Source organism: Chrysemys picta, unplaced genomic scaffold (assembly GCF_011386835.1).
Source record: "Chrysemys picta bellii isolate R12L10 unplaced genomic scaffold, ASM1138683v2 scaf505, whole genome shotgun sequence".
NCBI lineage: Eukaryota > Metazoa > Chordata > Testudines > Emydidae > Chrysemys > Chrysemys picta.
The window spans coordinates 25001-32500 of NW_027053212.1; the positions used below are offsets into that span (position 1 = coordinate 25001).

A 7500-nucleotide genomic window follows, 5' to 3' on the forward strand; every position below is an offset into this window, starting at 1 on the left:
GCTCCAAAGGGGTTGACCTGGTGGCCGAGAGGGGACTTTGAAAATTTTTCGGACTTGGAAAACTTTTTTTTTTTTTTTCTTCCCCCAGCCCGCTTCCTCCGGGTTGACCCGGTGGCCGAGCGTCTCGCCGTCCCCGGACGCGGCGAGGGACTGCCTCCCGGCCGTCAGGATCGGGCCCACGGAAGTCTGATTTTAAAAAAAATTGGCCGACGCCACCGCGGAGGGCTACCCGGGCACCCCGGGCCCCGGAGCCGGAAAAGGGAAAAAAAGGATCGGGCCCACTAGAGACATGGACCCGGCCGCCAAGCAGGCCGCCCTGGGCTGACCCTCCCCGGCCGCAGCGAGGGACTGCCTCCCGGCCGACAGGATCGGGCCCCTGGAAGTCTGGGGGTGGGGGGGGGGGAAATCGCCCCACGCCCCCGAGGAGGGCTGCCCGGGCGGGCCTGGCCCCGGAGCTCGGAAAAAAAAAAAGGATCGGGCCCACTAGAGACATGGACCAGGCCGCCCTGGGCTCACCTTCCCCGGCCGCAGCGAGGGACTGCCTCCCGGTCGACTGGATCGGGCCCCTGGAAGTCTGGAAAAAGAAGAATGGAACCTGACGCCTCCGAGGAGGGGGCGCCCAGGGAAGGAGGGAGATCCGGGTTGACCTGCTGACCGGACGGGAAAGAGGCCACCGGGCGTCCCCCCCCTTAAAACCTAGGGGTTGACCTGGTGGCCGGAAAGCGAACCGGCCAGCAGGTGAACCCTTTCGATTCCACGGGTTGACCTGGTGCCCGGGAAGCGAACCGGCCAGCAGGTGAACCCGTTCGATTCCACGGGTTGACCTGGTGCCCGGGAAGCGAACCGGCCAGCAGGTGAACCCGTTCGATTCCACGGGTTGACCTGGTGCCCGGGAAGCGAACCGGCCAGCAGGTGAACCCGTTCGATTCCACGGGTTGACCTGGTGCCCGGGAGGGGACTCTGAAAATTTTTCAGCCCTTTCGACTCGGGGTTGACCTGGTGGCCGAGAGGGGACTCGCACGGCAGGCAAGCCGCCCTGGGCTCACCCTCCCCGGCCGCAGCGAGGGACTGCCACCCGGCCGACTGGATCGGGCCCCTGGAAGTCTGGAAAAAAGAATGGAACCTGACGCCTCCGAGGAGGGGGCGCCCAGGGAAGGAGGGAGATCCGGGTTGACCTGCTGACCGGACGGGAAAGAGGCCACCGGGCGTCCCCCCCCTTAAAACCTAGGGGTTGACCTGGTGGCCGGAAAGCGAACCGGCCAGCAGGTGAACCCGTTCGATTCCACGGGTTGACCTGGTGCCCGGGAAGCGAACCGGCCAGCAGGTGAACCCGTTCGATTCCACGGGTTGACCTGGTGCCCGGGAAGCGAACCGGCCAGCAGGTGAACCCGTTCGATTCCACGGGTTGACCTGGTGCCCGGGAGGGGACTCTGAAAATTTTTCAGCCCTTTCGACTCGGGGTTGACCTGGTGGCCGAGAGGGGACTCGCACGGCAGGCAAGCCGCCCTGGGCTCACCCTCCCCGGCCGCAGCGAGGGACTGCCTCCCGGTCGACTGGATCGGGCCCCTGGAAGTCTGGAAAAAAGAATGGAACCTGACGCCTCCGAGGAGGGGGCGCCCAGGGAAGGAGGGAGATCCGGGTTGACCTGCTGACCGGACGGGAAAGAGGCCACCGGGCGTCCCCCCCCCCTTAAAACCTAGGGGTTGACCTGGTGGCCGGAAAGCGAACCGGCCAGCAGGTGAACCCGTTCGATTCCACGGGTTGACCTGGTGCCCGGGAAGCGAACCGGCCAGCAGGTGAACCCGTTCGATTCCACGGGTTGACCTGGTGCCCGGGAAGCGAACCGGCCAGCAGGTGAACCCGTTCGATTCCACGGGTTGACCTGGTGCCCGGGAAGCGAACCGGCCAGCAGGTGAACCCGTTCGATTCCACGGGTTGACCTGGTGCCCGGGAGGGGACTCTGAAAATTTTTCAGCCCTTTCGACTCGGGGTTGACCTGGTGGCCGAGAGGGGACTCGCACGGCAGGCAAGCCGCCCTGGGCTCACCCTCCCCGGCCGCAGCGAGGGACTGCCACCCGGCCGACTGGATCGGGCCCCTGGAAGTCTGGAAAAAAGAATGGAACCTGACGCCTCCGAGGAGGGGGCACCCAGGGAAGGAGGGAGATCCGGGTTGACCTGCTGACCGGACGGGAAAGAGGCCACCGGGCGTCCCCCCCCCCTTAAAACCTAGGGGTTGACCTGGTGGCCGGAAAGCGAACCGGCCAGCCGGTGAACCCGTCCGATTCCACGGGTTGACCTGGTGGCCGGGAAGCGAACCGGCCAGCAGGTGAACCCGTTCGATTCCACGGGTTGACCTGGTGCCCGGGAGGGGACTCTGAAAATTTTTCAGCCCTTTCGACTCGGGGTTGACCTGGTGGCCGAGAGGGGACTCGCACGGCAGGCAAGCCGCCCTGGGCTCACCCTCCCCGGCCGCAGCGAGGGACTGCCACCCGGCCGACTGGATCGGGCCCCTGGAAGTCTGGAAAAAAGAATGGAACCTGACGCCTCCGAGGAGGGGGCGCCCAGGGAAGGAGGGAGATCCGGGTTGACCTGGTGACCGGACGGGAAAGAGGCCACCGGGCGTCCCCCCCTTAAAACCTAGGGGTTGACCTGGTGGCCGGAAAGCGAACCGGCCAGCCGGTGAACCCGTCCGATTCCACGGGTTGACCTGGTGGCCGGGAAGCGAACCGGCCAGCAGGTGAACCCGTTCGATTCCACGGGTTGACCTGGTGCCCGGGAGGGGACTCTGAAAATTTTTCAGCCCTTTCGACTCGCGGTTGACCTGGTGGCCGAGAGGGGACTCGCACGGCAGGCAAGCCGCCCTGGGCTGACCCTCCCCGGCCGCAGCGAGGGACTGCCTCCCGGCCGACAGGATCGGGCCCCTGGAAGTCTGGGGGGGGGGGGGAATCGCCCCACGCCTCCGAGGAGGGCTGCCCGGGCGGGCCTGGCCCCGGAGCTCGAAAAAAAAAAAAAGGATCGGGCCCACTAGAGACATGGACCAGGCCGCCCTGGGCTCACCCTCCCCGGCCGCAGCGAGGGACTGCCTCCCGGCCGACTGGATCGGGCCCCTGGAAGTCTGGGGGGGGGGGGGGGAAATGGAACCTGACGCCTCCGAGGAGGGGACGCCCAGGGAAGGAGGGAGATCCGGGTTGACCTGGTGACCGGACGGGAAAGAGGCCACCGGGCGTGCCCCCGTTAAAACCCCTAGGGGTTGACCTGGTGGCCGGAAAGCAAACCGGCCACTGGGTAGGCCGGTCGGCAACCTAGGGGTTGACCTGGTGGCCGGGAAGCGAACCGGCCAGCAGGTGAACCCGTCCGATTCCACGGGTTGACCTGGTGCCCGGGAGGGGACTCTGAAAATTTTTCAGCCCTTTCGACTCGGGGTTGACCTGGTGGCCGAGAGGGGCCTCGCACGGCAGGCAAGCCGCCCTGGGCTCACCCTCCCCGGCCGCAGCGAGGGACTGCCCCTCCCCACCCCCCGGCTGACAGGATCGGGCGCACTGGAAGTCCGGGACAGTATTTTCCCCGACGCCGGGGAGGGCGGGCGGAGGGGCTCTGGCGGCCAGCCCGGGCCCCGGAGCTCGAAAAGGAAAAAAGGACCGGGCCCGCGAGAGACGGGGGCCCTGCCGCAGGGGGGGGGGCAGTCCGACCGGGGCTCACCGTGCGGCAGGCCCGGGCGTCGGCAGGGGAAAGCGGGCGAGGAGGCGCGGGGCCGGGTGCCTACGGCCATACCGGACCGAACGCCCCCGATCCCGTCCGATCTCGGAAGGTAAACCGTCCCGGGCCTGGCTAGTACTTGGATGGGTGACCGCCTGGGAATCCCAGGTGCCGTAGGCAGCTTTTCCCGGTCCGAGTCAGCTCTCTCTCCTTTTCTGGGGGGGAAGGAGAGGGGGGGACGGGCCGGAAAGCCCCTCGTCGCTCCTGCCGAGTCGGAGGTCGCGGCCGCAGGTCACGGGTCTGGGCGCCTGGGGTCCGGCTCCCCACCCACCCGGCTTCCTCCGCGGAGGACCCCCCCCGGGGCCACCGAAGCCGCTGGGGGAGACGCCGGGCATGGGGCGGACTGGCCCGGACCCTCCCGGCCGCCGGCCCGCAGGTCCGCCCCGAATCCCCCCCCGCGGCCACCCAGGCCAGGCCTGGCCAGGCGGGACGGACGGCGGGTGTCCAGCGCCCAGCGGCTTCCTCCAGCGGGGACCCACGGACCCCAAAGCCGCAGGGGGAGGCCCCGGGCCTGGGACGGACTCGCTCGGACCCCCTGCGCCCGGCCGCCGGCCCGCGGGACCGCCCCGAATCCCCCCGCGGCCACCCAGGCCAGGCCTGGCCAGGCGGGACGGACGGCGGGTGTCCAGCGCCCAGCGGCTTCCTCCAGCGGGGACCCACGGACCCCAAAGCCGCAGGGGGAGACCCCAGGCCCGGGACCGACTCGCTCGGACCCCCCGCCTCCCCTGCGCCCGGCCGCCGGCCCGCGGGACCGCCCCGAATCCCCCCGCGGCCACCCAGGCCAGGCCTGGCCAGGCGGGACGGACGGCGGGTGTCCAGCTCCCAGTGGCTTCCGCCAGCGGGGACCCACGGACCCCAAAGCCGCAGGGGGAGGCCCCGGGCCCGGGACGGACTCGCTCGGACCCCCCGCCTCCCCTGCGCCCGGCCCCCGGCCCGCGGGACCGCCCCGAATCCCCCCGCGGCCATCCAGGCCAGGCCTGGCCTGGCGGGCCGGTGTGCAGCTCCCCCGGGCTTCCTCCCCCGACGACCCGCGCCCCCCTGAGCCGCAGGCGGAGACCCCGGCCCCGGGGCGGACCGGCCCGGGCTCGCCCGAGCCCCCTGCGCCCGGCCCGCAGGACCGCCCCCCCGAATCCCCCGGGAGAGGCCCGGCCTGCACGCCACTGACGACCCGCGGCCCCCAAAGTCGCAGGAGGCGCCCCCCCCCCCCCGGTTAGCCCCGTCTCGCTCCGCGCCCCCCGCCCCTCGCTGCCGGGACCGGGCGCCGCCCCAGAGTCAGCCGCAGCCGGCCGGCCTGAGAGCTGCCCTCCTGTGGACGACGGTGAGTTTACCTTGATACTAACCGGCCGTCAGCCAGGTCAACCCCATTGCTAGACTGGGGTGGACCTGGTGGCCGAGTGGGGACTTGGAACATTTGACAGCTGCTTCCCGGGGCTTGACCGGTTGTCCTGAACGCCCCCCACCCCCACCCCCAGCCCCCGGCTCCTGCTCCCCTCTCCCCAGCCTCGGTGCTCCGCTCCCTGCCTCGGAGGCTGCCTCTCTGCGGCGCCTGCATCGCCTCCGAGGACGCGCACCCTCCGGAGGCTGGACGTAAACCCACCACTGCCGCCGACCCGGCTCTCCGAGGGACGACTGTGAGGCCCCCCACCCCACCCCACCCCCGGACCGCCCTGGGGACGACTGCTAAGCCTCCCCCACCGGACCGCCCGGGGGAAGACTGCGACGCCTCCCGCCAGGCCCCCACCCAGCCTGGGGGAAGACTGCTAAGCCTCCCCCCCACACACACACACACACACTGTCGGGGGATGACGATTAAGCCTCTCCCGGACTGCCCGGGGGAAGACTATTAAGCCTCCCCTGGAACCACTATTAAGCCTGCCCCCGGAGTCCTCGGGGGATGACTGCTAAGCCTCCCCCACCGGACCACCCGGGGCAAGACTGCTAAGCCTCCCTCCCACACACACACACACTGTCAGGGGAGGACTATTAAGCTTTCCCGCTGGAGCGCCCGGGGCGGACGACTGTTAAGCCTGCCCCCGGAGTCCTCGGGGGAGGACTATTAAGCTTTCCCCCCTGGAGCGCCCGGGGGGGGGGGGGGGGGGACGACTATTAAGCCTGGCCCCCGGAGTCCTCGGGGGACGACTATTAAGCCTCCCCCGGACCTGCTCCCTCTCGACTATTAAGCCCCCCCTCTGCGGTCCTCAGCACCACTGCCGCGCTGCCCTGGGAGTGGGGTGACATCCGGTCCGGAAAGCAAACCGGCCACCAGGTCAACCCGTCGAATCCAATGGGTTGACCTGGTGGCCGGAAAGCAAACCGGTCGCCAGGTCAACCCGTCGAATCCAATGGGTTGACCTGGTGGCCGGAAAGCAAACCGGCCGCCAGGTCAACCCAGTAGATTCAGCGGGTTGACCTGGTGGCCGAACGGGGACTTTGAAAATTTGACAGCCGCTTCCCGGGGGTTGACCTGTTGTCCCGGTGGGGACTTTGAACATTTGACAGCCGCCTCCCAGGGCTTGACCTGTTGTCCCGGTGGGGACTTTGAACATTTGACAGCCGCCTCCCAGGGCTTGACCTGTTGTCCCGGGGGGGACTTTGAACATTTTACAGCCGCTTCCCGGGGCTTGACCTGGTGGCCGAGTGGGGACTTTGAACATTTGACAGCCGCTTCCCGGGGGTTGACCTGTTGTCCTGAACGCCCCCCACCTCCCCCCCCCCGGCTCCTGCTCCCCACTCCCCAGCCTCGGTGCTCCGCTCCCTGCCTCGGAGGCTGCCTCTCTGCGGCGGCTGCATCGCGTCCGAGGACGCTCACCCTCCGGAGGCTGGATGTAAAGCCTGACACCCGCCACCGCCGCCGACACGGCTCTCGGAGGGACGACTCTGAGGCCTCCCCCCACCCCCGGACCGCCCTGGGGACGACTGCTAAGCCTCCCCCCCGCCCACACCCACACCCACACTGTCGGGGGATGACTCTTAAGCCTCTCCCGGACTGCCTGGGGAACGACTATTAAGCCTGCCCCCCCCGGAGCACTCGGGGGACGACTATTAAGCCTCCCGCGGACTGCCCGGGGGATGACTATTAAGCCTCCCCTGGAAGGACTATTAAGCCTCCCCCGGACTGGCCGGGGGACGCCTATTAAGCCTATCCTCGGGGGAGGACTATTAAGCTTTTCCCCCTGGAGCGCCCGGGGGGACGACGATTAAGCCTGGCCCCCGGAGTACCCGGGGGACGACTATTAAGCCTCCCCCGGACTGGCCGGGGGACGACTATTAAGCCTCCCCCGGACCTGCTCCCTCTCGACTATTAAGCCCCCCTCTGTGGTCCTCAAGACCACTGCCGTGCTGCCCTGGGAGTGGGGTGACACCCGGGCCGGAAAGCAAACCGGCCACCAGGTCAACCCGTCGAATCCAATGGGTTGACCTGGTGGCCGGAAAGCAAACCAGCCGCCAGGTCAACCCGTCGAATCCAATGGGTTGACCTGGTGGCCGGAAAGCAAACCGGCCGCCAGGTCAACCCAGTAGATTCGACGGGTTGACCTGGTGGCCTTAAAGCACGACTCTTAAGCCTGCCTCCTGGAGCGCTCGGAGGACGACTATTAAGCCTCCCCCGGACTGGCCGGGGGACGACTATTAAGCCTCCCCCGGACCTGCTCCCTCTCGACTATTAAGCCCCCCTCTGTGGTCCTCAAGACCACTGCCGTGCTGCCCTGGGAGTGGGGTGACACCCGGGCCGGAAAGCAAACCGGC

General features: G+C 68.8%; 1 non-coding gene across 1 annotated transcript; it reads left to right on the forward strand.

The window, feature by feature from the left end:
* Nucleotides 1-3757: 3757 nt before the first annotated feature.
* Nucleotides 3758-3876, forward strand: LOC135978889 (5S ribosomal RNA). The gene has a single exon (XR_010596244.1). It is a non-coding gene; the product is annotated as a 5S ribosomal RNA (ribosomal RNA).
* Nucleotides 3877-7500: the final 3624 nt, after the last annotated feature.